The following is a 26710-nucleotide window of genomic DNA, read 5'->3' as shown; positions in this document are numbered from 1 at the left end:
AGGCACCCTGTCAATAATCATGCAGCGTAGTGAAGCTAGTTGATGGTGGTTTTGCACAAAATGTCGTGCTACTGGTTTATCGGAGTTACCAGATTTTAGAGCCAATATAATAGATGAACGATGATTAGCAATTTGTTCATGAAATGGACGAATTTATATACTTATATGCCCATGCTCACTGGTGTATGTGGGCAAAACGGTTCGTCCGTTTTGTGGATAAATAAATTGGATACAGTTTGGCCAGAATGAATCTATGCATCGGAATATCTTTTTGTAGGGGGCACTCTCAGATATGACTAGCCAATATGGTTTAATTGACCAATCCTGGAATTTTTTGCAGTTTCTGATTTTTTGATTTTTACATTTTATATATATATATATATATATATATATATATATATAAATATTTTTTTATTTTTTTCATTCATTTTTCACTTTCTATAGTCTGTGTTCTAGTTGTTCATTTTAGTATAGATAGGGATCTATGTATGTGTATCTGCATATATTTGTCCATATGTATTAATTAACATATGTTATGGTTAAAAGAGATATAAGACATATGCATTTCTCTGCTATATATTGGATATTATTGTTAACATACATCTAGATGGTAGACCTGTGATATATATCCCACGAAGTTACCGTTCCTGTTGGGTTTATGTTAAGTGGAATATTTGTTTGCTCTATACATGTAACCTTTGTGCTTTATCCAAGGATCCGTATGTTATGTTTATCGTTGCCTAGCAATCACGTGGTCATGTGATGATTTTGTTGCCAGGTTAGGTGGTTACAAGTGTCGACTCATAGTGCGACCTGACACCCAGATAGCGGTGGTGGCCGGGTGATGACATGGCATGGATAGCCGCATGACCCGTGTCTCCTATGGGCTGACCGGAGCAACTCATGTGATCGGATGACAGATGATGCGCTTTTAGGAGCGTGTGGTCCATCTGCGTGGCACAGGTAATAACAGGTGATATGTGGTGTTCGTTAGGGTGTTTATACAAACAGCGGATCCTGGATATGCACTGGATTGATTCCAGGTATTTTGTGTATATGGTAATTATCTATTCCAGTACTCTTTTCCAATTTCATGTCCATGTTTTTATGTTGCACATGTGACCTTTTGGGGGTGGGTTAGGGGTATTTATGGCTTGTTTGGGTAATGATTAATTGTACCTTGACAAAGGTCCTGTGAGGACTGAAACGTCGGTGAATACTTTATGATGTGATGAAATAAAGAATTTTTGATACTTTGAACAGTCTGGTGAGTGCACCCCTACATTTTATTATATATACATATATACAGCCTTGGCCAAAAGTTTTGAGAATGACACAAGTATTGGTTTCCACAAAGTCTGCTGCTTCTGTTTCTATGATGGCAATTTGCATATACTCCAGAATGTCATGAAGTGTGTTCAGATGAATTGCAATTAATTGCAAAGTCCCTCTTTGCCATGACAATGAACTTAATCCAAGAAACATTTCCACTGCATTTCAGCCCTGCCACATAGGACCAGCTGACATCATGTCAGTGATTCTCTCATTAACACAGGTGAGAGTGTTGACAAGAACAAGGCTGGAGATCACACTGTCATGCTGATTGGGTTAGAATAACAGACTGGAAGCTTTAAAAGGAGGGTGGTGCTTGAAATCATTGTTCTTCCTCTGTTAACCTTGGTTACCTACAAGGAAACATGTGCTGTCATCATTGCTTTTCATAAAAAGGGCTTCACAGGCTGCTAGTAAGATTGCACCTAAAATCAACCATTTATCGGATCATCAAAAACTTAAAGGAGAGCAGTTCAATCGTTGTGAAGAAGGCTGCAGGGTATCCAAGAATGTCCAGCAAGCACCAGGACCGTCTCCTAAAGTTGATTCAGGTGCTGGATTGGGGCACCACCAGTGCAGAGCTTGCTCAGGAATGGTAGCAGGCCGGTGTGATTGCACCTGCATGAACAGTGAGTCGAAGACTTTTGTAGGATGGCCTAGTGTTAAGAAGGGCAGCAAAGAAGCTGCTTCTCTCCAGGAAAAACATCAGGGACAGACTGATATTCTGCAAAAGGTACAGTGATTCTACTGCTGAGGACTGGGTAAAGTTATTTTCTCTGATGTTTGGGGCATCTGTAAAAACGCTCATTCAGAAAACGAAAGGTGAGTGCTACCATCAATCCTGTATCATGCCAACAGTAAAGCATCCTGAGACCATTCATGTGTGGGGTTGCTTCTCATGCAAGGGAGTGGGCTAACTCACAGTTTTGCCTAAGAACACAGCCATGAATAAAGAAGGGTACCAATACATCCTCCAAGACCAACTTCTCCCAACCATCCAAGAACAGTTTGGTGACAAACAATGCATTTTCCTGCATGACGGAACACCTTGCCATAAGGCAAAAGTGATAACTAAGTGGCTTGGGGAACAAAACATTGAAATTTTGAAACCATGGCCAGGAAACTCCATAGACCTTAATCCCATTGAGAACTTGTGGTCAAATCTCAAGAGGCGGGAGGACAAACAAAAACTCACAAATTCTGACAAGCTCCAAGCATTGATTAGGCAAGAATGGGCGGCCATCAGCCAGTATGTAGCCTAGAATTTGATTGACAGCATGCCAGGGCGAATTGCAGAGGTCTTGAAAAAGAAGGTTCAAAACTGCAAATATTGACTATTTGCATAAACTTAATGTTATTGTCAGTAAAAGCCTTTGACACTTAAGAAATGCTGTAATGTTACTACAGTATACCATAGTAACATCTGACAAAAAGGTCTAAGAGCACTGCAGCAGCAAACTTTGTGTAAATCAATACTTGTGTCACTCTCAATACTTTTGGCCATGGCTGTATATATATGGTATATACACTATATATATATATATATATATATATATATATTTATAATATACAAAAGCAAAAATTTGTCCTTCTATCTTTCTATACAAGTCCACAGTTTACAAGCCAAGATCGAAATTAATTACTGTTATTTTTTAATTAATTAAAAAACCACAATTTTTGCTGGACGCTCATTGTGGGGCCATGCACTCAGTACTGCTGTCTGCTGCCTCCAGTGGTGATATTTAAGAACTTTCTTATCTCTACTATTTATTAGGGGTGAGCGGGTTTGGATTTCTGAAATCCGAAACCCCCTGAGCCCCCCCGATCCGAGGCAGATCCGAGTCAGGCTCGACTTTTCCCGCCGGACTCGGATCTGAAATCGAGGCAAAACGTCATCATCCCGCCTTCCGAGTCTCGCGGGTTTTGGAACCTAAATAAGGTACCCGCGTCTGCGCCATTTTCTCACTCTGAAATCGAGGCAAAACGTCATCATCCCGCCTTCCGAGTCTCGCGGGTTTTGGAACCTAAATAAGGTACCCGCGTCTGCGCCATTTTCTCACTCGGCTGTGGACAGTGAAGAGGGAGGGTGGGAGTTAGGGCTGGCTGGGCTGTGTAGTGTAGTGTAGTGCAGAGTAGTGTTGTGCTTAGGGGTGTGCACCGGCCACTTTTCGTGTTTTGTGTTTTGGTTTTGGATCTGGATCTTTCTTCGTGTTTTGGATCTGGATTGGTTTTGCCAAAACCACCCTTCCGTGTTTTGGGTTCTGGGTTTTGTGTTTTGGATCTGTATTTTTTTTAAAAAAAGCATAAAAACAGCTAAAATCACAGAATTTGTTGGTTTCTCTGCTCCTATGCTATTATTAACCTCAATAACCTTAATTTCCACTCATTTCCAGTCTATTCTGAACACCTCACACCTCACAATAGTGTTTTTATGTCCAAAAGGTTGCACCGAGGTAGCTGGATGACTATGCTAAGCGACACGAGTGGGCGGCACAAACACGTGACCCATCTAGGAGTGACACTGCAGTGGCAGACAGGATGGCAGTTAGAAAAACTAGGCCCCAAACTGTACATAATGCAAAGAAAAAAAAGAAGTGCAAGATGGAATTGTCCTTGGGCCCTCCCACCCACCCTTATGTTGTATAAACAGGACATGCACACTTTAACAAATCAATCATTTCAGCGCCAGGGTCTGCCACACAACTGTGGCTGAAATGATTGGTTCGTTTGGGACCCCACAAAACAAGCTGGCAATTAATGTGTCCCTGCACAAACTGGCTCTACGGAGGCAAGATGTCATCCTCATCCTCCTCATCCACCGATTCCTCACCCTCTTCAGTGTTTACATCCTCATCCTCACAAAGTATTAACTCGTCCCCACTTGAATCCACCACCACAGGTCCCTCTGTACCTTCTGGAGGCTGGTCTCCCTGGAAGAGCTGATAATTCATTTTGATGAACATCATCTTCTCCACATTCTGTGGAAGCAACCTCCTACGCCTTTCGCTGACAAGGTTCCCGGCTGCACTAAACACTCTTTCGGAGTACACACTGGAGGGGGGGCAACTCAGGTAAAATAGAGCCAGCTTGTACAGGGGCCTCCAAATTGCCTCTTTTTCCTGCCAGTACAGGTATGGACTGTCTGACATGCCTACTTGGATGCTGTCACCGATGTAATCCTCCACCATTCTGTCAATGGTGACAGTATCATATGCAGTGACAGTAGACATGTCAGAAATTGTTGCCAGGTCCTTCAGTCCGGACCAGATGTCCAAACTTGGTCCTGCCTGCCCTGCATCACCGCCAGCGGGTTGCTTAGGATACCTAAGTTTTTTCCTGGCAGCCCCAGTTGCGGGAGAAAATGAAGAAGGAGCTGTTGACGTGTCACGTTCCGCTTCAGCTGACAGTGTGTTCACCAGCAGGTCTTTGCACCTCTGCAGGCTTGTGTCGGCCGGAAAGAGAGACACCACATAGGCTTTAAACCTAGGATCAAGCACGGTGGCAAAAATGTAGTGGTCTGATTTCAACAGATTGACCACCCTGGAATCCTGGCAAAGCGAATGAAGGGCTTCATCCACAAGTCCCACATGCCGAGCGGAATCGCTCCGTCTTAGCTCCTCCTTCACTTTCTCCAGCTGCTTCTGCAAAAGCCTGATGAGGGGAATGACCTGACTCAAGCTGGCTGTGTCTGAACTGACTTCACGTGTGGCAAGTTCGAAGGGCTGGAGAACCTTGCACAACACGGAAATCATTCTCCACTGCGCTTGAGTCAGGTGCATACCCCTTCCTTTGCCTATGTCATAGGTGGATGTATAGGCTTGTATGGCCTTTTGCTGCTCCTCCATCCTCTGAAGCATATAGAGGGTTGAGTTCCACCGCGTCACAACCTCTTGCTTCAGGTGATGGCGGGGCAGGTTCAAGAGTGTTTGCTGGCGCTCCAGTCTTCGGCACGCAGTCGCTGAATGGCGAAAGTGGCCAGAAATTTTTCGGGACACCCAAAGCGTCTCCTGCACGCCCCTGTCGCTTTTCAGAAAATTCTGCACCACCAAGTTTATTGTGTGAGCAAAACATGGGACGTGCTGGAATTTGCCCAGATGTAATGCCCGCACAATATTGGTGGCGTTGTCAGATATCACAAATCCCCAGGAGAGTCTAAGTGGGGTAAGCCACTGGGCGATGATTTCCCTCAGTTTCTCTAAAAGGTTGTCGGCGGTGTGCCTCTTACTGAAACCGGTGATACACAGCGTAGCCTGCCTTGTAACGAGCTGGCGTTTCTGAGATGCTGCTACTGGTGACGCTGCTGCTGTTGCTGCGTAAGGTGATACATCTACCCAGTGGGCTGTCACAGTCATATAGTCCTTAGTCCGCCCTGTTCCACTTGTCCACATGTCCGTGGTTAAGTGGACATTGTGTACAACGGCATTTTTCAGGACACTGAGGACACTTTTTCTGACGTTTCTGTACAGTCTCGGTATCGCCTGCCTAGTGAAGTGGAATCTAGACGGGATTTGGAACCGGGGACACACTACCTCCATCAATTGTCTAAATCCCACTGCACTAATGGCGGATACCGGACGCACGTCTAACACCAACATAGCAGTCAAGGCCTCAGTTATACGTTTTGCTTCAGGATGACTGCTGTCGTACTTCATCCTCCTCGCTAAGGACTGTTGGAGGGTCAATTGTTTAGTAAAAGTAGTGGTGTTCCTACTTCCTCTCTGGGATGATGAACGACTCCCAGCAGCAGCAACAGCAGCAGCGGCAGCAGTAGGCGTAGCAATGCTGGATCCTCCAGAGGAATCCCGGATAGGAGAGTCAGTCATGCCAGTGACATGGCCTGCAGGACTACTTCCGATCCTGACTAAGGAGGAAATTGACGAGGAGGGAGTTGACGGTGTGGTTTGCAGGCGCTTGGATACAACAGGACAACGGGATTTAGGTGTCCCTGGACTGCTTACGGTCTTAGCCAAAGTTTCTGAACTTGACAGTAACTTTTTATGAACGCGCTACAGGTGCCGTATAAGGGAGGATGTTCCTAGGTGGTTGACGTCCCTACCCCTACTTATTTCACCTTTACATATGGTACATATGGCAAGACAGTTGTTGTCCGGATTTGGATAGAAATATTGCCAGACCAAAGAGGTGGAATGTTTGGTCTTCTGCCCAGGCATGACCGTGATGGTCTTTTTCATCCCACGGACAACAACTGTCTCCCCCGGAGCCTGATTTAAACAAACCACATCACCATCAGAATCCTCCTCGCCAACTTCCTCCTCAGCGCCAGCTACACCAGTATCCTCATCCTGTTGTACTTCAACAGTGACATCGTCAATTTGCATATCAGCAAGTGGACTGTGGGTGCTCCTTTCAGCACTTGCAGGGGGCGTGCAAATGGTGGAAAGAGCCACCTCTTCCCATCCAGTGCTGGGAAGGTCAGGCATCGCAACCACCACCACACTTGGACTCTCCTTGGGGATTTGTGATATCTTCTTAGAAAGCACAGTTCTTCGCTGTGCTTTTGCCAGCTTAACTCTTTTGATTTTTTTAGTGGGAGGAGGGCTTCCATCGTCATGTGAAGCTGAACCACTAGTCATGAACATACTAGGGATCGACCTTAGCCGTTCCTTGCCACTCCGTGTCGTAAATGGCATATTGGCAAGTTTACGTTTCTCTTCAGCTGATTTAAATGTCTTTTTCAAGGTCATTTTCCTGAACTTTGCCATTTGGGATTGTATGTGCCCTCTACTATGACATTGGGCATCGGCCTTGGCAGACGACGTTGATGGCATGTTATCGTCTATGTCATGACTAGTGGCAGCAGCTTCAGCACTAGGAGGAAGTGGTTCTTGATCTTTCCCTATTTTATTTTTATCGGAGAAAGTTTGGTCCTCCATTTATGTTATATCGATTTGATATATACGTGCGGCTAAACACAGAAAATAATTTTTTTTTTGGTTTGGACTGGAGTGTACTTTCGGGGGTTACAGCACCCTTAACGGTCAAGCCAGCCGGCCCTTTACTTATGACACAGGCACACGCTTGGCACTACTTTGTTGATGCACGTGCGGCTACTGCGCACACAATTCACAAACACAGAAAATAATTTTTTTTTTTGGTTTGGACTGGAGTGTACTTTCTGGGGTTACAGCACCCTTTAACGGTCAAGCCAGCTGGCCCTTTACTTATGACACAGGCGCACGCTTGGCACTACTTTGTTGATGCACGTGCGGCTACAGCGCACACAATTCACAAACACAGAAAATAATTTTTTTTTTGGTTTGGACTGGAGTGTACTTTCGGGGGTTACAGCACCCTTAACGGTCAAGCCAGCCGGCCCTTTACTTATGACACAGGCGCACGCTTGGCACTACTTTGTTGATGCACGTGCGGCTACTGCGCACACAATTCACAAACACAGAAAATATTTTTTTTTTTGGTTTGGACTGGAGTGTACTTTGGGGGTTACAGCACCCTTTAACGGTCAAGCCAGCCGGCCCTTTACTTATGACACAGGCGCACGCTTGGCACTACTTTGTTGATGCACGTGCGGCTACTGCGCACACAATTCACAAACACAGAAAATATTTTTTTTTTGGTTTGGACTGGAGTGTACTTTCGGGGGTTACAGCACCCTTTAACGGTCAAGCCAGCCGGCCCTTTACTTATGACACAGGCGCACGCTTGGCACTACTTTGTTGATGCACGTGCGGCTACTGCGCACACAATTCACAAACACAGAAAATAATTTTTTTTTGGTTTGGACTGGAGTGTACTTTCGGGGGTTACAGCACCCTTTAACGGTCAAGCCAGCCGGCCCTTTACTTATGACACAGGCGCACGCTTGGCACTACTTTGTTGATGCACGTGCGGCTACTGCGCACACAATTCACAAACACAGAAAATAATTTTTTTTTTGGTTTGGACTGGAGTGTACTTTGGGGGTTACAGCACCCTTTAATGGTCAAGCCAGCCGGCCCTTTACTTATGACACAGGCGCACTCTTGGCCCTACTTTGTTGATGCACGTGCGGCTACTGCGCACACAATTCACAAACACAGAAAATAATTTTTTTTTTGGTTTGGACTGGAGTGTATTTTCGGGGGTTACAGCACCCTTAACGGTCAAGCCATCCGGCCCTTTACTTATGACACAGGCGCACGCTTGGCACTACTTTGTTGATGCACGTGCGGCTACTGCGCACACAATTCACAAACACAGAAAATAATTTTTTTTTTGGTTTGGACTGGAGTGTACTTTTGGGGGTTACAGCACCCTTAACGGTCAAGCCAGCCGGCCCTTTACTTATGACACAGGCGCACGCTTGGCACTACTTTGTTGATGCACGTGCGGCTACTGCGCACACAATTCACAAACACAGAAAATAATTTTTTTTTTGTTTGGACTGGAGTGTACTTTCGGGGGTTACAGCACCCTTTAACGGTCAAGCCAGCCGACCCTTTACTTATGACACAGGCGCACGCTTGGCACTACTTTGTTGATGCACGTGCGGCTACTGCGCACACAATTCACAAACACAGAAAATAATTTTTTTTTGGTTTGGACTGGAGTGTACTTTCGGGGGTTACAGCTCCCTTTAACGGTCAAGCCAGCCGGCCCTTTACTTATGACACAGGCGCACGCTTGGCACTACTTTGTTGATGCACGTGCGGCTACTGCGCATACAATTCACAAACACAGAAAATAATTTTTTTTTTGGTTTGGACTGGAGTGTACTTTGGGGGTTACAGCACCCTTTAATGGTTAAGCCAGCCGGCCCTTTATTTATGACACAGGCGCACTCTTGGCACTATTTTGTTGATGCACGTGCGGCTACTGCGCACACAATTCACAAACACAGAAAATAATTTTTTTTTTGGTTTGGACTGGAGTGTACTTTCGGGGGTTACAGCACCCTTAACGGTCAAGCCAGCCGGCCCTTTACTTATGACACAGGCGCACGCTTGGCACTACTTTGTTGATGCACGTGCAGCTACTGCGCACACAATTCACAAACACAGAAAATAATTTTTTTTTTGTTTTGGACTGGAGTGTACTTTCGGGGGTTACAGCACCCTTAACGGTCAAGCCAGCCGGCCCTTTACTTATGACACAGGCTCACGTTTGGCACTACTTTGTTGATGCACGTGCGGCTACTGCGCACACAATTCACAAACACAGAAAATAATTTTTTTTTTGGTTTGGACTGGAGTGTACTTTGGTGGTTACAGCACCCTTTAACGGTCAAGCCAGCCGGCCCTTTACTTATGACACAGGCGCACGCTTGGCACTACTTTGTTGATGCACGTGCGGCTCCTGCGCACACAATTCACAAACACAGAAAATAATTTTTTTTTGGTTTGGACTGGAGTGTACTTTCGGGGGTTACAGCACCCTTTAACGGTCAAGCCAGCCGGCCCTTTACTTATGACACAGGCGCACGCTTGGCACTACTTTGTTGATGCACGTGCGGCTACTGCGCACACAATTCACAAACACAGAAAATAATTTTTTTTTTGGTTTGGACTGGAGTGTACTTTCGGGGGTTACAGCACCCTTAACGGTCAAGCCAGCCGGCCCTTTACTTATGACACAGGCGCACGCTTGGCACTACTTTGTTGATGCACGTGCGGCTACTGCGCACACAATTCACAAACACAGAAAATAATTTTTTTTTGGTTTGGACTGGAGTGTACTTTGGGGGTTACAGCACCCTTTAACGGTCAAGCCAGCCAGCCCTTTACTTATGACACAGGCGCACGCTTGGCACTACTTTGTTGATGCACGTGCGGCTACTGCGCACACAATTCACAAACACAGAAAATAATTTTTTTTTTTGGTTTGGACTGGAGTGTACTTTCTGGGGTTACAGCACCCTTTAACGGTCAAGCCAGCCGGCCCTTTACTTATGACCCAGGCGCACGCTTGGCACTACTTTGTTGATGCACGTGCGGCTACAGCGCACACAATTCACAAACACAGAAAATAATTTTTTTTTTGGTTTGGACTGGAGTGTACTTTCAGGGGTTACAGCACCCTTAACGGTCAAGCCAGCCGGCCCTTTACTTATGACACAGGCGCACGCTTGGCACTACTTTGTTGATGCACGTGCGGCTACTGCGCACACAATTCACAAACACAGAAAATAATTTTTTTTTTGGTTTGGACTGGAGTGTACTTTGGGGGTTACAGCACCCTTTAACGGTCAAGCCAGCCGGCCCTTTACTTATGACACAGGCGCACGCTTGGCACTACTTTGTTGATGCACGTGCGGCTACTGCGCACACAATTCACAAACACAGAAAATAATTTTTTTTTGGTTTGGACTGGAGTGTACTTTCGGGGGTTACAGCACCCTTTAACGGTCAAGCCAGCCGGCCCTTTACTTATGACACAGGCGCACGCTTGGCACTACTTTGTTGATGCACGTGCGGCTACTGCGCACACAATTCACAAACACAGAAAATATTTTTTTTTTTGGTTTGGACTGGAGTGTACTTTGGGGGTTACAGCACCCTTTAACGGTCAAGCCAGCCGGCCCTTTACTTATGACACAGGCGCACTCTTGGCCCTACTTTGTTGATGCACGTGCGGCTACTGCGCACACAATTCACAAACACAGAAAATAATTTTTTTTTTGGTTTGGACTGGAGTGTACTTTCGGGGGTTACAGCACCCTTAACGGTCAAGCCAGCCGGCCCTTTACTTATGACACAGGCGCACGCTTGGCACTACTTTGTTGATGCACGTGCGGCTACTGCGCACACAATTCACAAACACAGAAAATAATTTTTTTTTTGGTTTGGACTGGAGTGTACTTTTGGGGGTTACAGCACCCTTAACGGTCAAGCCAGCCGGCCCTTTACTTATGACACAGGCGCACGCTTGGCACTACTTTGTTGATGCACGTGTGGCTACTGCGCACACAATTCACAAACACAGAAAATAATTTTTTTTTTGTTTGGACTGGAGTGTACTTTCGGGGGTTACAGCACCCTTTAACGGTCAAGCCAGCCGACCCTTTACTTATGACACAGGCGCACGCTTGGCACTACTTTGTTGATGCACGTGCGGCTACTGCGCACACAATTCACAAACACAGAAAATAATTTTTTTTTGGTTTGGACTGGAGTGTACTTTCGGGGGTTACAGCTCCCTTTAACGGTCAAGCCAGCCGGCCCTTTACTTATGACACAGGCGCACGCTTGGCACTACTTTGTTGATGCACGTGCGGCTACTGCGCATACAATTCACAAACACAGAAAATAATTTTTTTTTTGGTTTGGACTGGAGTGTACTTTGGGGGTTACAGCACCCTTTAACGGTTAAGCCAGCCGGCCCTTTATTTATGACACAGGTGCACTCTTGGCACTATTTTGTTGATGCACGTGCGGCTACTGCGCACACAATTCACAAACACAGAAAATAATTTTTTTTTTGGTTTGGACTGGAGTGTACTTTTGGGGGTTACAGCACCCTTAACGGTCAAGCCAGCCGGCCCTTTACTTATGACACAGGCGCACGCTTGGCACTACTTTGTTGATGCACGTGCGGCTACTGCGCACACAATTCACAAACACAGAAAATAATTTTTTTTTTGTTTTGGACTGGAGTGTACTTTCGGGGGTTACAGCACCCTTAACGGTCAAGCCAGCCGGCCCTTTACTTATGACACAGGCGCACGCTTGGCACTACTTTGTTGATGCACGTGCGGCTAGTGCGCACACAATTCACAAACACAGAAGATAATTTTTTTTTGGTTTGGATTGGAGTGTACTTTCGGGGGATACAGCACCCTTTAACGGTCAAGCCAGCCGGCCCTTTACTTATGACACAGGCTCACGTTTGGCACTACTTTGTTGATGCACGTGCGGCTCCTGCGCACACAATTCACACACACAGAAAATAATTTTTTTTTTGGTTTGGACTGGAGTGTACTTTGGTGGTTACAGCACCCTTTAACGGTCAAGCCAGCCGGCCCTTTACTTATGACACAGGCGCACGCTTGGCACTACTTTGTTGATGCACGTGCGGCTCCTGCGCACACAATTCACAAACACAGAAAATAATTTTTTTTTGGTTTGGACTGGAGTGTACTTTCGGGGGTTACAGCACCCTTTAATGGTCAAGCCAGCCGGCCCTTTACTTATGACACAGGCGCACGCTTGGCACTACTTTGTTGATGCACGTGCGGCTACTGCGCACACAATTCACAAACACAGAAAATAATTTTTTTTTTGGTTTGGACTGGAGTGTACTTTCGGGGGTTACAGCACCCTTAACGGTCAAGCCAGCCGGCCCTTTACTTATGACACAGGCGCACGCTTGGCACTACTTTGTTGATGCACGTGCGGCTACTGCGCACACAATTCACAAACACAGAAAATAATTTTTTTTTGTTTTGGACTGGAGTGTACTTTCGGGGGTTACAGCACCCTTAACGGTCAAGCCAGCCGGCCCTTTACTTATGACACAGGCGCACGCTTGGCACTACTTTGTTGATGCACGTGCGGCTACTGCGCACACAATTCACAAACACAGAAGATAATTTTTTTTTGGTTTGGATTGGAGTGTACTTTCGGGGGATACAGCACCCTTTAACGGTCAAGCCAGCCGGCCCTTTACTTATGACACAGGCTCACGCTTGGCACTACTTTGTTGATGCACGTGCGGCTACTGCGCACACAATTCACAAACACAGAAAATAATTTTTTTTTTGGTTTGGACTGGAGTGTACTTTGGTGGTTACAGCACCCTTTAACGGTCAAGCCAGCCGGCCCGTTACTTATGACACAGGCGCACGCTTGGCACTACTTTGTTGATGCACGTGCGGCTCCTGCGCACACAATTCACAAACACAGAAAATAATTTTTTTTTGGTTTGGACTGGAGTGTTCTTTCGGGGGTTACAGCACCCTTTAACGGTCAAGCCAGCCGGCCCTTTACTTATGACACAGGCGCACGCTTGGCACTACATTGTTGATGCACGTGCGGCTACTGCGCACACAATTCACAAACACAGAAAATATATTATTTTTTTAGCACTTGGGGGGAGCACCCCTGATGGACAGAGCACCCCCTGGACAACACTACAGCACCCCTTTAGGACTGGGACACTGCACAGGACTTTGGAGTGGACACAGCCCCTATGGAGAACTGACTGCACAACACAGTCCAGCCAGCCCCTATGGACTTTGAAGTAGTGGACACAGCCCCTATGGACAACAGCAGCACAGCACAACACAGCCAGCCCCTATGGACTTTGAAGTAGTGGACAACAGCAGCACTACACTACACTACACTACACAGCCCTAACTCCCACCCTCCCTCTTCACTGTCCACAGCCGAGTGAGAAAATGGCGCCGACGCGGGTACCTTATATAGGATCCAAAACCCGCGAGACTCGGAAGGCGGCATGATGACGTTTTGCCTCGATTTCAGATCCGAGTCAGGCGGGAAAAGTCGAGCCTGACTCGGATCGGACTCGGATCGAGGGGGCTCGGGGGGGTTCGGATTTCAGAAATCCGAACCCGCTCACCCCTTGTTGTGCTGTGCTGTGCTGCGCTGTTCTGCTGTTGTCCTCTACTTCAAAGTCCATAGGGGCTGGCTGTGTTGTGCTGTGCTGCTGTTGTTAATAGGGGCTGTGTCCACTACTTCAAAGTCCATAGGGGCTGGCTGGACAGTGTTGTGCAGTCAGTTCTCCATAGGGGCTGTGTCCACTAAAAAGTCCTGTGCAGTGTCCCAGTCCTAAAGGGGTGCTGTAGTGTTGTCCAGGGGGTGCTCTGTCCATCAGGGGTGCTCCCCCCAAGTGCTAAAAAAATAATATTTTTTGTGTGTTTGTGAATTGTGTGCGCAGTAGCTGCACGTGCATCAACAAAGTAGTGCCAAGCGTGCGCCTGTGTCATAAGTAAAGGGCCGGCTGGCTTGACCGTTAAAGGGTGCTGTAACCCCCAAAGTACACTCCAGTCCAAACCCAAAAAAAAAATATTTTCTGTGTTTGTGAATTGTGTGCGCAGTAGCAGCATGTGCATCAACAAAGTAGTGCCAAGCGTGCGCCTGTGTCATAAGTAAAGGGCCGGCTGGCTTGACCGTTAAAGGGTGCTGTAACCCCCAAAGTACACTCCAGTCCAAACCAAAAAAAAAATTATTTTCTGTGTTTGTGAATTGTGTGCGCAGTAGCCGCACGTGCATCAACAAAGTAGTGCCAAGCGTGCGCCTGTGTCATAAGTAAAGGGCCGGCTGGCTTGACCGTTAAAGGGTGCTGTAACCCCCAAAGTACACTCCAGTCCAAACCAAAAAAAAAAATATTTTCTGTGTTTGTGAATTGTGTGCGCAGTAGCCACACGTGCATCAACAAAGTAGTGCCAAGCGTGCGCCTGTGTCATAAGTAAAGGGCCGGCTGGCTTGACCGTTAAAGGGTACTGTAACCCCCAAAGTACACTCCAGTCCAAACCAAAAAAATATATATTTTCTGTGTTTGTGAATTGTGTGCGCAGTAGCCGCACGTGCATCAACAAAGTAGTGCCAAGCGTGCGCCTGTGTCATAAGTAAAGGGCCGGCTGGCTTGACCGTTAAAGGGTGCTGTAACCCCCAAAGTACACTCCAGTCCAAACCAAAAAAATATATATTTTCTGTGTTTGTGAATTGTGTGCGCAGTAGCCGCACGTGCATCAACAAAGTAGTGCCAAGCGTGCGCCTGTGTCATAAGTAAAGGGCCGGCTGGCTTGACCGTTAAAGGGTGCAGTAACCCCCAAAGTACACTCCAGTCCAAACCAAAAAAATATATATTTTCTGTGTTTGTGAATTGTGTGCGCATAAAGGGTGCTGTAACCCCCAAAGTACACTCCAGTTCAAACCAAAAAAATAATATTTTTTGTGTGTTTGTGAATTTTGTGCGCAGTAGCCGCACGTGCATCAACAAAGTAGTGCCAAGCGTGCGCCTGTGTCATAAGTAAAGGGCCGGCTGGCTTGACCGTTAAAGGGTGCTGTAACCCCCAAAGTACACTCCAGTCCAAACCAAAAAATAATTATTTTCTGTGTTTGTGAATTGTGTGCGCAGTAGCAGCACGTGCATCAACAAAGTAGTGCCAAGCGTGCGCCTGTGTCATAAGTAAAGGGCCGGCTGGCTTGACCGTTAAAGGGTGCTGTAACCCCCAAAGTACACCCCAGTTCAAACCAAAAAAAAATATATTTTCTGTGTTTGTGAATTGTGTGCGCAGTAGCCGCACGTGCATCAACAAAGTAGTGCCAAGCGTGCGCCTGTGTCATAAGTAAAGGGCCGGCTGGCTTGACCGTTAAAGGGTGCTGTAACCCCCAAAGTACACTGCAGTCCAATCCAAAAAAATATATATTTTCTGTGTTTGTGAATTGTGTGCGCAGTAGCCGCACGTGCATCAACAAAGTAGTGCCAAGCGTGCGCCTGTGTCATAAGTAAAGGGCCGGCTGGCTTGACCATTAAAGGGTGCTGTAACCCCCAAAGTACACTGCAGTCCAATCCAAAAAAATATATATTTTCTGTGTTTGTGAATTGTGTGCGCAGTAGCCGCACGTGCATCAACAAAGTAGTGCCAAGCGTGCGCCTGTGTCATAAGTAAAGGGCCGGCTGGCTTGACCGTTAAAGAGTGCTGTAACCCCCAAAGTACACTCCAGTCCAAACCCCAAAAAAAATTATTTTCTGTGTTTGTGAATTGTGTGCGCAGTAGCCGCACGTGCATCAACAAAGGAGCAGCGCCAAGCGTGTGCCTGTGTCCCATAAGTAAAGAGCCGGCTGGCTCATTTCTTAAAGGCTGGTGTAACCCACAAAGTGCACTACTCTCCAGCAAAAATAGAAAAATATTTTCTGTGTTTAGCCGCACGTATATATCAAATCGATATAACATAAATGGAGGACCAAACTTTCTCCGATAAAAATAAAATAGAGAAAGATCAAGAACCACTTCCTCCTAGTGCTGAAGCTGCTGCCACTAGTCATGACATAGACGATAACATGCCATCAACGTCGTCTGCCAAGGCCGATGCCCAATGTCATAATAGAGGGCACATACAATCCCAAATGACAAAGTTCAGGAAAATGACCGTGAAAAAAACATTTAAATCATCTGAAGAGAAACGTAAACTTGCCAATATGCCATTTACGACATGGAGTGGCAAGGAATGGCTAAGGTCGATCCCTAGTATGTTCATGACTAGTGGTTCAGCTTCACATGACGATGGAAGCCCTCCTCCCACTAAAAAAATCAAAAGAGTTAAGCTGGCAAAAGCACAGCGAAGAACTGTGCTTTCTAAGAAGCTATCACAAATCCCCAAGGAGAGTCCAAGTGTGGTGGTGGTTGCGATGCCTGACCTTCCCAGCACTGGACGGGAAGAGGTGGCTCTTTCCACCATTTGCACGCCCCCTGCAAGTGCTGAAAGGAGCACCCACAGTCCACTTGCTGATATGCAAATTGAAGATGTCACTGTTGAAGTACAACAGGATGAGGATACTGGTGTAGCTGGCGCTGAGGAGGAAGTTGGCGAGGAGGATTCTGATGGTGATGTGGTTTGTTTAAATCAGGCTCCGGGGGAGACAGTTGTTGTCCGTGGGATGAAAAAGCCCATCACGGTCATGCCTGGGCAGAAGACCAAACATTCCACCTCTTTGGTCTGGCAATATTTCTATCCAAATCCGGACAACAACTGTCTTGCCATATGTACCTTATGTAAAGGTGGAATAAGTAGGGGTAGGGACGTTAACCACCTAGGAACATCCTCCCTTATACGGCACCTGCAGCGCGTTCATAATAAGTTACTGTCAAGTTCAGAAACTTTGGCTAAGACCGTAAGCAGTCCAGGGACACCTAAATCCCGTTGTCCTGTTGTATCCAAGCGCCTGCAAACCACACCGTCAACTCCCTCCTCGTCAATTTCCTCCTTAGTCAGGATCGGAAGTAGTCCTGCAGGCCATGTCACTGGCATGACTGACTCTCCTATCCGGGATTCCTCCGGAGGATCCTGCATTGCTACGCCTTCTGCTGCCACTGCTGCTGTTGCTGCTGCTGGGAGTCGTTCATCATCCCAGAGAGGAAGTAGGAACACCACTACTTTTACTAAACAATTGACCCTCCAACAGTCCTTAGCGAGGAGGATGAAGTACGACAGCAGTCATCCTGAAGCAAAACGTATAACTGAGGCCTTGACTGCTATGTTGGTGTTAGACGTGCGTCCGGTATCCGCCATTAGTGCAGTGGGATTTAGACAATTGCTGGAGGTAGTGTGTCCCCGGTTCCAAATCCGTCTAGATTCCACTTCACTAGGCAGGCAATACCGAGACTGTACAGAAACGTCAGAAAAAGTGTCCTCAGTGTCCTGAAAAATGCCGTTGTACCCAATGTCCACTTAACCACGGACATGTGGACAAGTGGAACAGGGCAGACTAAGGACTATATGACTGTGACAGCCCACTGGGTAGATGTATCACCTTACGCATCCTAAGCAACCCGCTGGCGGTGATGCAGGGCAGGCAGGACCAAGTTTGGACATCTGGTCCGGACTGAAGGACCTGGCAACAATTTCTGACATGTCTACTGTCACTGCATATGATACTGTCACCATTGACAGAATGGTGGAGGATTACATCGGTGACAGCATCCAAGTAGGCATGTCAGACAGTCCATACCTGTACTGGCAGGAAAAAGAGGCAATTTGGAGGCCACTGTACAAACTGGCTCTATTTTACCTGAGTTGCCCCCCCTCCAGTGTGTACTCCGAAAGAGTGTTTAGTGCAGCCGGGAACCTTGTCAGCGAAAGGCGTAGGAGGTTGCTTCCACAGAATGTGGAGAAGATGATGTTCATCAAAATGAATTATCAGCTCTTCCAGGGAGACCAGCCTCCAGAACGTACAGAGGGACCTGTGGTGGTGGATTCAAGTGGGGACGAGTTAATACTTTGTGAGGATGAGGATGTACACACTGAAGAGGGTGAGGAATCGGTGGATGAGGAGGATGAGGATGACATCTTGCACATTAATTGCCAGCTTGTTTTGTGGGGGCCCAAACGAACCAATCATTTCAGCCACAGTTGTGTGGCAGACCCTGGCGCAGAAATGATTGGTTTGTTAAAGTGTGCATGTCCTGTTTATACAACATAAGGGTGGGTGGGAGGGCCCAAGGACAATTCCATCTTGCACCTCTTTTTTTTCTTTGCATTATGTATAGTTTGGGGCCTAGTTTTTCAAACTGCCATCCTGTCTGCCACTGCAGTATCACGCCTAGATGGGTCACGTGTTTGTGCCGCCCACTCGTGTCGCTTAGCATAGTCATCCAGCTACCTCGGTGCAACCTTTTGGACATAAAAACACTATTGTGAGGTGTGAGGTGTTCAGAATAGACTGGAAATGAGTGGAAATTAAGGTTATTGAGGTTAATAATAGCATAGGAGCAGAAAAACCTACAAATTCTGTGATTTTAGCTGTTTTTATGCTTTTTTTCAAAAAAATACAGATCCAAAACACAAAACCCAGAACCCAAAACACGGAAGGGTGGTTTTGGCAAAACCAATCTAGATCCAAAACACGAAGAAAGATCCAGATCCAAAACCAAAACACTAAACACGAAAAGTGGCCGGTGCACACCCCTACTTCTTACATCACCAGCAGAGACATCACTCTCCATCTCTTCTGGTATAAATGTTGTTAGCTGTCACTCTGTGTGTGTCTGTGAGTGACAGCTGCTGCAGGGCCAGGGCTGCACACTGATTGGCTCTCACTGTCTCAGAGAGCCAATCAGAGCTAGCAGAGAGGGGAGGGAGGGCCAGGTCTGAGGCAGTGAGAGACAGTGGGCCTGATTCAGAGCCAGACGCTCTGACCAGAGCGCTCGCTCTGAATCAGTGCCCTCCTACCTAAAAATGGAGCGGCCTCCTGGCCGCTCGCATAGCTGTGGGTGACCACCCACAGCATATGCGAGCGGCCAAAAAGATGGTCGCAATGGTCAAGACCATCGCGACCATCGGGCTTGCGACGAGACCCTGCGGTAGGGTCTCGGTTACCGCAAGCCCTGGAGTGATTTTGGCTCTATCAGAGCCAAAATCACTCCCACTGACATCACTATTGATGTCACTGGGGCCGGACCCAGATGGTAGGCGTTCCCATGGGAACGCCAATGTCTGGCAGCCACGCCCCCAGCACACCCACCAAAGGGGGCGTGCTGTCAGTCACCATCGACAGCACGCCCCCTTTGGTGCGAGACCCGGAGCGACAGCTCGGCTGTCGCTGTCCGGGCCTCGTGCATGCGCACGACGGAGCTCCCTCCGTCGTGCGCATGCGCATTGGGGTACCATCAACCCACTTGCGAGCGTCCTGCGCTCGCGAGCGGGTCTGAATGACCCCCAGTGTCCAACGTTCCCAGCAGCATGAGCCAGAAAGGTTATCAGAGGCAGAAACACAGCACACAGCAGCCAGGGGAGGCAAAGCTTATAGTATTTAAAGAAAAGAAGCCACCATCTCAACACCATTGAATGATTACCATTTGATGGCAGCAAACATCAGAATGCTGCCATCGAATGGTAAAAACACTAACATCGGAAGAAAAACCATCGATGGTTGGCAAACATCGACCATCAATGTCCATCCCTACTTCTATCTTTCTATACAAATCCACAGTTCACAAGCCAAGATCGTGAAATTTTACATACAAGCGTATTAAAACATGGCAGAGGCAAGTAAAAAAATTTAATCTAAATTAATTACTGTTAAGTTTTAATTAATTAAAAACCAAAATTTTTGCTGGACGCTCATTGTGGGGCCTCACGGCATATTGGTAGGGACACAGAGCCTGGGTTGTGTTGTCATGATCTTAATGTTTATTATCGGAGACGGCTTTAGCAGGCTTACTCAGCATGCTCAGCTCTCTGACTATACCAAATTACGCAACAACATTGACTTCTTTCTTCCAACTAAGTCAAAATGATGACTTTGCAAGGACCCTCTGTACTGTGAGCTGCCATAATATTACACATGGAATGCTTCTGGAAAAGTTTTTATGCGCAGAAAACAGGGAGTCGCTGTAGATGGTCATCCTGGTATCAGAGCAACAGAAGCTCTTGGCCGTGTTTACACTGTACATCCTACACATTTTGAATGCTTCTATCTCCAAAGTTTTCTTTACACCGTTACAGGTCCTACTTCCTTCGAAGACCTTAGGACTGTTGATGGGGAAGTTTGTCACACTCTTCGTGAGGCCTGCTTAAGGAGAGGTTTGTTGGAAGATGATGTGTAAACAAACATTCTTAAAATCCTGAGCAACGCCGGGTACTCCAGCTTCTGGAGGGCAAAAAGCACCCTGCCCTCCAGGAGGAGGGCAAAAAGCGCCCTGCCCTAACACCCGCGGGATGCCGGAGAATAGACGCCGGGCGCATGCGCCCGGCATCTATTCTCCCTTTCTGCAGCGCTTGGGGGCTGCCCGGCATGTCCGTAAGCGCCGGGCACGCCCCCAAGTATGACGAAAAGGGGACGCATCTTATAGACATGCCCCCTTTTCATAACCACGCCCCCTTTTCGGGCGCGCGCGTGCCTTAGGCGCGCGCACAAGATTGCGCTCTCTAGCTCCGGCGCCTTGCCTGCCGCCGGAGCTAGAGGGAACACTATATACATATATATATATATATATATTAGGGGTGTGCACCGGCCACTTTTCGTGTTTTGTGTTTTGGTTTTGGATCTGGATCTTTCTTCGTGTTTTGGATCTGGATTGGTTTTGCCAAAACCACCCTTCCGTGTTTTGGGTTCTGGGTTTTGTGTTTTGGATCTGTATTTTTTTGAAAAAAAGCATAAAAACAGCTAAAATCACAGAATTTGTGGGGTTTTCTGCTCCTATGCTATTATTAACCTCAATAACCTTCATTTCCACTCATTTCCAGTCTATTCTGAATACCTCACACCTCACAATAGTGTTTTTATGTCCAAAAGGTTGCACCGAGGTAGCTGGATGACTATGCTAAGCGACACGAGTGGGCGGCACAAACACGTGTCCCATCTAGGAGTGACACTGCAGTGGCAGACAGGATGGCAGTTTGAATAACTAGGCCGCAAACAGTACATAATGCAAAGAAAAAAAAGAGGTGCAAGATGGAATTGTCCTTGGGCTCTCCCACCCACCCTTATGTTGTATAAACAGGACATGCACACTTTAACAAACCAATCATTTCAACGCCAGGGTCTGCCACACGACTGTAGCTGAAATGATTGGTTCATTTGGGCCCCCACAAAACAAGCTGGCAATTAATCTGTCCCTGCACAAACTGGCTCTACGGAGGCAAGATGTCGTCCTCATCCTCCTCATTCACCGATTCCTCACCCTCTTCAGTGTTGTGTACATCCTCATCCTCACAGAGTATTAATTCGTCCCCACTGGAATCCACCACCACAGGTCCCTCTGTACTTTATGGAGGCTGGTCTACCTGGAAGAGTTGATAATTCATTTTTATGAACATCATCTTCTCCACATTTTGTGGAAGCAACCTCCTACGCCTTTCGCTGACAAGTTTCCCAGCTGCACTAAACACTGTTTCGGAGTACACACTGGAGGGGGGGCAACTCAGGTAAAATAGAGCCAGTTTGTACAGGGGCCTCCAAATTGCCTCTTTTTCCTGCCAGTACATGTACGGACTGTCTGACATGCCTACTTGGATGCTGTCACCGATGTAATCCTTTAACAGACAGAAGCACGCTTGTCGCTGCTGCTTTGAGGATGCAGGTGCAGCTACAGCCCACACATTTCACAAAGACAGAAAAAAAAAGAAGAATTTTTTATTTTTTGTGGAGTGCACTTTGAGGGTTACACCACCCTTTAACAAACAGGCGCACGCTTGTCGCTGCTGCTTTGAGGATGCAGGTGCGGCTACTGCGCATACATTTCACACACAAACACAGAAAAAAAGATTATTTTATTTTGGTTGGAGCGCACTTTGGGGGTTACACCACCCTTTAACAGACAGACGCACGCTTGTCGCTGTAGCTTTGAGGATGCAGGTGCGGCTACTGCACATACATTTCACACACAAACAGAAAAAAAGAAGATTATTTTATTTTGGTTGGACCGCACCACCCTTTAACAGACAGACGCACGGTTGTCGCTGCTGCTTTGAGGATGCAGGTGCGGCTACATCCCACACATTTCACAAAGACAGAAAAAAAAAGAAGAATTTTTTATTTTTTGTGGAGCGCACTTTGGGGGTTACACCACACTTTAACAGACAGACGCACACTTGTCGCTGCTGCTTTGAGGATGCAGGTGGAATCTAGACAGGATTTGGAATCGGGGACACACTACCTCCATCAATTGTCTAAATCCCACTGCACTAATGGCGGATACCGGACGCACGTCTAACACCAACATAGCAGTCAAGGCCTCAGTTATACATTTTGCTTCAGGATGACTGCTTTCGTACTTCATCCTCCTCGCTAAGGACTGTTGGAGGGTCAATTGTTTAGTAAAAGTGGTGGTGTTCCTACTTCCTCTCTGGGATGATGAACAACTCCCAGCAGCAGCAACAGCACTAGGAGGAAATGGTTCTTGATCTTTCCCTATTTTATTTTTATCGGAGAAAGTTTGGTCCTCCATTTATGTTATTTTGATATATACATGCGGCTAAGGCGCACACAAACACAGAAAATTATTTTTTATTTTTGTTGGAGACTAGTGCACTTTGTGGGTTACACCACCCTTTAAGAAATGAGCCAGCCGGCCCTTTACTTATGGGACACAGGCGCACGCTTGGCGCTGCTCCTTTGTTGATGCACGTGCAGCCACAGTGCACACAATTCACAAACACAGAAAATATTTTTTTATTTTGTTTGGAGTGCCCTTTGGGGGTTACAGCACCCTTTAACGGACAAGCCAGCCGGCCCTTTACTTATGGGACACAGGCGCACGCTTGGCGCTGCTCCTTTGTTGATGCACGTGCGGCTACTGGCACACAATTCACAAACACAAAAAAATATATTTTTGTATTTTGTTTGGAGTGCCCTTTGGGGGTTACAGCACCCTTTAACGCACAAGCCAGCCGGCCCTTTACTTATGGGACACAGGCGCACGCTTGGCGCTGCTCCTTTGTTGATGCAGGTGCGGCTACTGCGCACACAATTCACAAACACAAAAACATTTATTTTTTTATTTTGTTTGGAGTGCCCTTTGGGGGTTGCAGCACCCTTTAACGGACAAGCCAGCCGGCCCTTTACTTATGGGACACGGGCGCACGCTTGGCGCTGCTCCTTTGTTAATGCACGTGCAGCCACAGTGCACACAATTCACAAACACAGAAAATATTTTTTATTTTGTTTGGAGTGCCCTTTGGGTTTACAGCACCATTTAACAGACAAGCCAGCCGGCCCTTTACTTATGGGACACAGGCGCACGCTTGGCACTACTTTGTTGATGCACGTGTGGCTACTGCCCACACAATTCACAAACACAGAAAAAATATATATTTTTTGCACTTGGGGGGAGCACCCCTGATGGACAGAGCACCCCCTGGACAACACTACAGCACCCCTTTAGGACTGGGACACTGCACAGAACTTTGGAGTGGACACAGCCCCTATGGACAACTGACTGCACAACACAGTCCAGCCAGCCCCTATGGACTTTGGAGGAGTGGACACAGCCCCTATGGACAACAGCTGCACAGCACAACACAGCCAGCCCCTATGGACTTTGGAGGAGTGGACACAGCCCCTATGGACAACAGCAGCACAGCACAACACAGCCAGCCCCTATGGACTTTGGAGGAGTGGACACAGCCCCTATGGACAACAGCAGCACAGCACAACACAGCCAGCCCCTATGGACTTTGGAGGAGTGGACACAGTCCCTATGGACAACAGCAGCACAGCACAGCACAACACTACAGCCAGCCAGCCCTAACTGCCACCCTCCCTCTTCACTGTCCACAGCTGAGTGAGAAATGGTGCCGACGCGGGTACCTTATATAGAATCCAAAACCCGCGAGACCCGGAAGGCGGGATGATGACGTTTTGCCTCGATTTCAGATCCGAGTCAGACGGGAAAAGTCGAGCCTGACTCGGATCGGCCTTGGATCGGGGGGGCTTGGGGGGGTTCGGATTTCAGAAATCCGAACCCGCTCACCCCTAATATATATATATTATATTTTTTTTTTTATAGCTCCAGCTCCAGTTCCTGAACCAATTTTTAAAGAAAAACAGCCCAAAAGCATATGCTTTGTTGTCTCCAGGAGTAAGTTTTCTACCCTTGGCGACCTGGCTGCATCTTGTGTATACACCAAACTCAGCAAGTCTAACAGTATGCGTCTTCATCCAAAGAGCATGCTTCAATTAAGATGTAATTTCCGGGGTTGAATGGCCCACAAGGCAGTTCAGGGGACCGCCTGGGCACAAGGCAGTGCAGATGAGATCCTAGATTCCAGTGGCTCCCAATGCCTTTTTTATGTTTGTTTTGCAACAAGTTTTGGGGGACCCCTAATCAAGTATCTTGTCTAGAGCCCTATGGGACCTTAATCCAGCTATGACAATTTCCGTCCAACTCATGAGCCCCAATGTATTTCTATAGAAGACTGCAAGCCTGTCATTCATACTTTGCTTCCACAGATAGAGCAGCACTTACTGTACTTGCTAATTGAAATTTATTGCAATAAGAAAAAAACAACTACTTATGGCCATATTCAATTAGAAGTGAAAAGTCCGTTATGGCCGATAATTTATCGCCGATGACGTTATTTTTGCCATTTTCACTTTTCCCCATATTCAATTTCAAAGAATTTTTGCAGGTACGAAAAGTCTTTGTAAAAAAACTTTTCACCATAGAATAGGTGGTGATAAAAAGTGCATCATTGGGGTTTTGGGGTGCAGACTTAAAAAAAATAGACTGCACCCCTTGGAATGTCCCCTAAAAGTAATGTGCAAACATTTTTTTAAAAAGGTCAATAGGACACCCCAAAAAAAGTGGTTTCATTTTGGGGGCGAAAAAAAAAATGTTGGGGGACAAACTTAAAAACTAGCGAAATATACTCAGGGGGGGGGGGGTCCCCAAGTATGTGGTAGGTGTTTTTTTGGTAGCTTTTGGTTGCAGCAGATGGATTTTTGAAGAATTTTAAAAGTTCACTTTAGGGACTTAAAAATTTGCTTGAATCCATTTTCATGTACCCCAAATTTGATGGGACTAATTATTTTTCAAAAAAAAAATGTTGCTAAATACTATTCTTCACCACTTTGTGAAAGGCGCATTAAAGCACCTGCCGACACCGTTTAAAAACCTTAAATACCTTTAGCATGGCTTTACGGGGGTACCCATAGTGATTCCCCATGTTAGTACATCTTTTGGGGGGTGACAGGCTGATTTCCCCAAAAATTTACAGGACTTTTGGATACTTACCTTTCCGCCGGGTCCTGTTTTCACCGAATCCTAATTGAATACGGGGATACGCGTGCATGCGCCCGATACTTTATCCCCAGGAAAACCTCCGATGATGGCGAAAAGTCCGGCCTCGGACTTTTCGCCTCTAATTGAATATGACCCTTAATCACATTATTTACCTCAGTAAAACACACATTGTATATATTTATTACAAACTGTAGCTTTTCCTCCTTTTTAAATATATATATTTTCGTTGAGGAATGTTTCCCTTTAAACCACCACTAATGTCTCTGCACATTTTCACACCTTGTGATTTTAAAACATCTCTAATGCTCCTTTAACAAAGTTTCCTGACTTTAATTGACTTTAAGAATGTTCTCGCATTAAGAATTGAGAAATGATTGCAGCATAATGTCCGTTATCTGCCAGTGTCTGATGATGCATAAAGAATTTGTATTACTCGGATAAAATAAAATGGAGATAATTCGGCTACATTTGCTTAGGTTTTAATGTCCCTGCATTACCTAATATAAATATTTAACTTCTCATTTGCATTCACCTCCAGAACAATTACAAAGGAAATGCATTGCCGTGGATAAGAATTCTCCCTTTCACTACTAACATTCTTTACAATTCTACCATAGGTGCCAAAAAAAATATGTATCACTGTTATAAATAAAAGAAATAACTAGCAAATATGTAACGCTACTAAAAAGCTGAATAAATGTCTGGTTTTGCCATTAGAGATCTAATTATACTCGGGAGCAATTTTAAAGGGATCTTTCACCCAAAATATATGTGTTAATATGTTGTGGGCAATTAAAAGTAATTGAACCTTAAAATTAATTTTGTTAGGAAAAAATTGTACTGCTGTTATTTCACAGCCCTTTATAAAGAGGTTTAGCCTACAGTTACATAGATAACAATTGTGTTAGACATCATAACAAATAAAAAAAATTGTGTAAAACTCGACTTTTAAAATTAAACAAGTCACAAAGTTTAATTATATTTCATTTAAAA

The sequence above is a fragment of the Taudactylus pleione genome, unplaced genomic scaffold (assembly GCF_031769625.1).
Source record: "Taudactylus pleione unplaced genomic scaffold, aTauple2 ptg000533l, whole genome shotgun sequence".
NCBI lineage: Eukaryota > Metazoa > Chordata > Amphibia > Anura > Myobatrachidae > Taudactylus > Taudactylus pleione.
The sequence above is the reverse complement of the archived record's forward strand: the minus strand, read 5'-3'. Positions refer to the sequence as shown.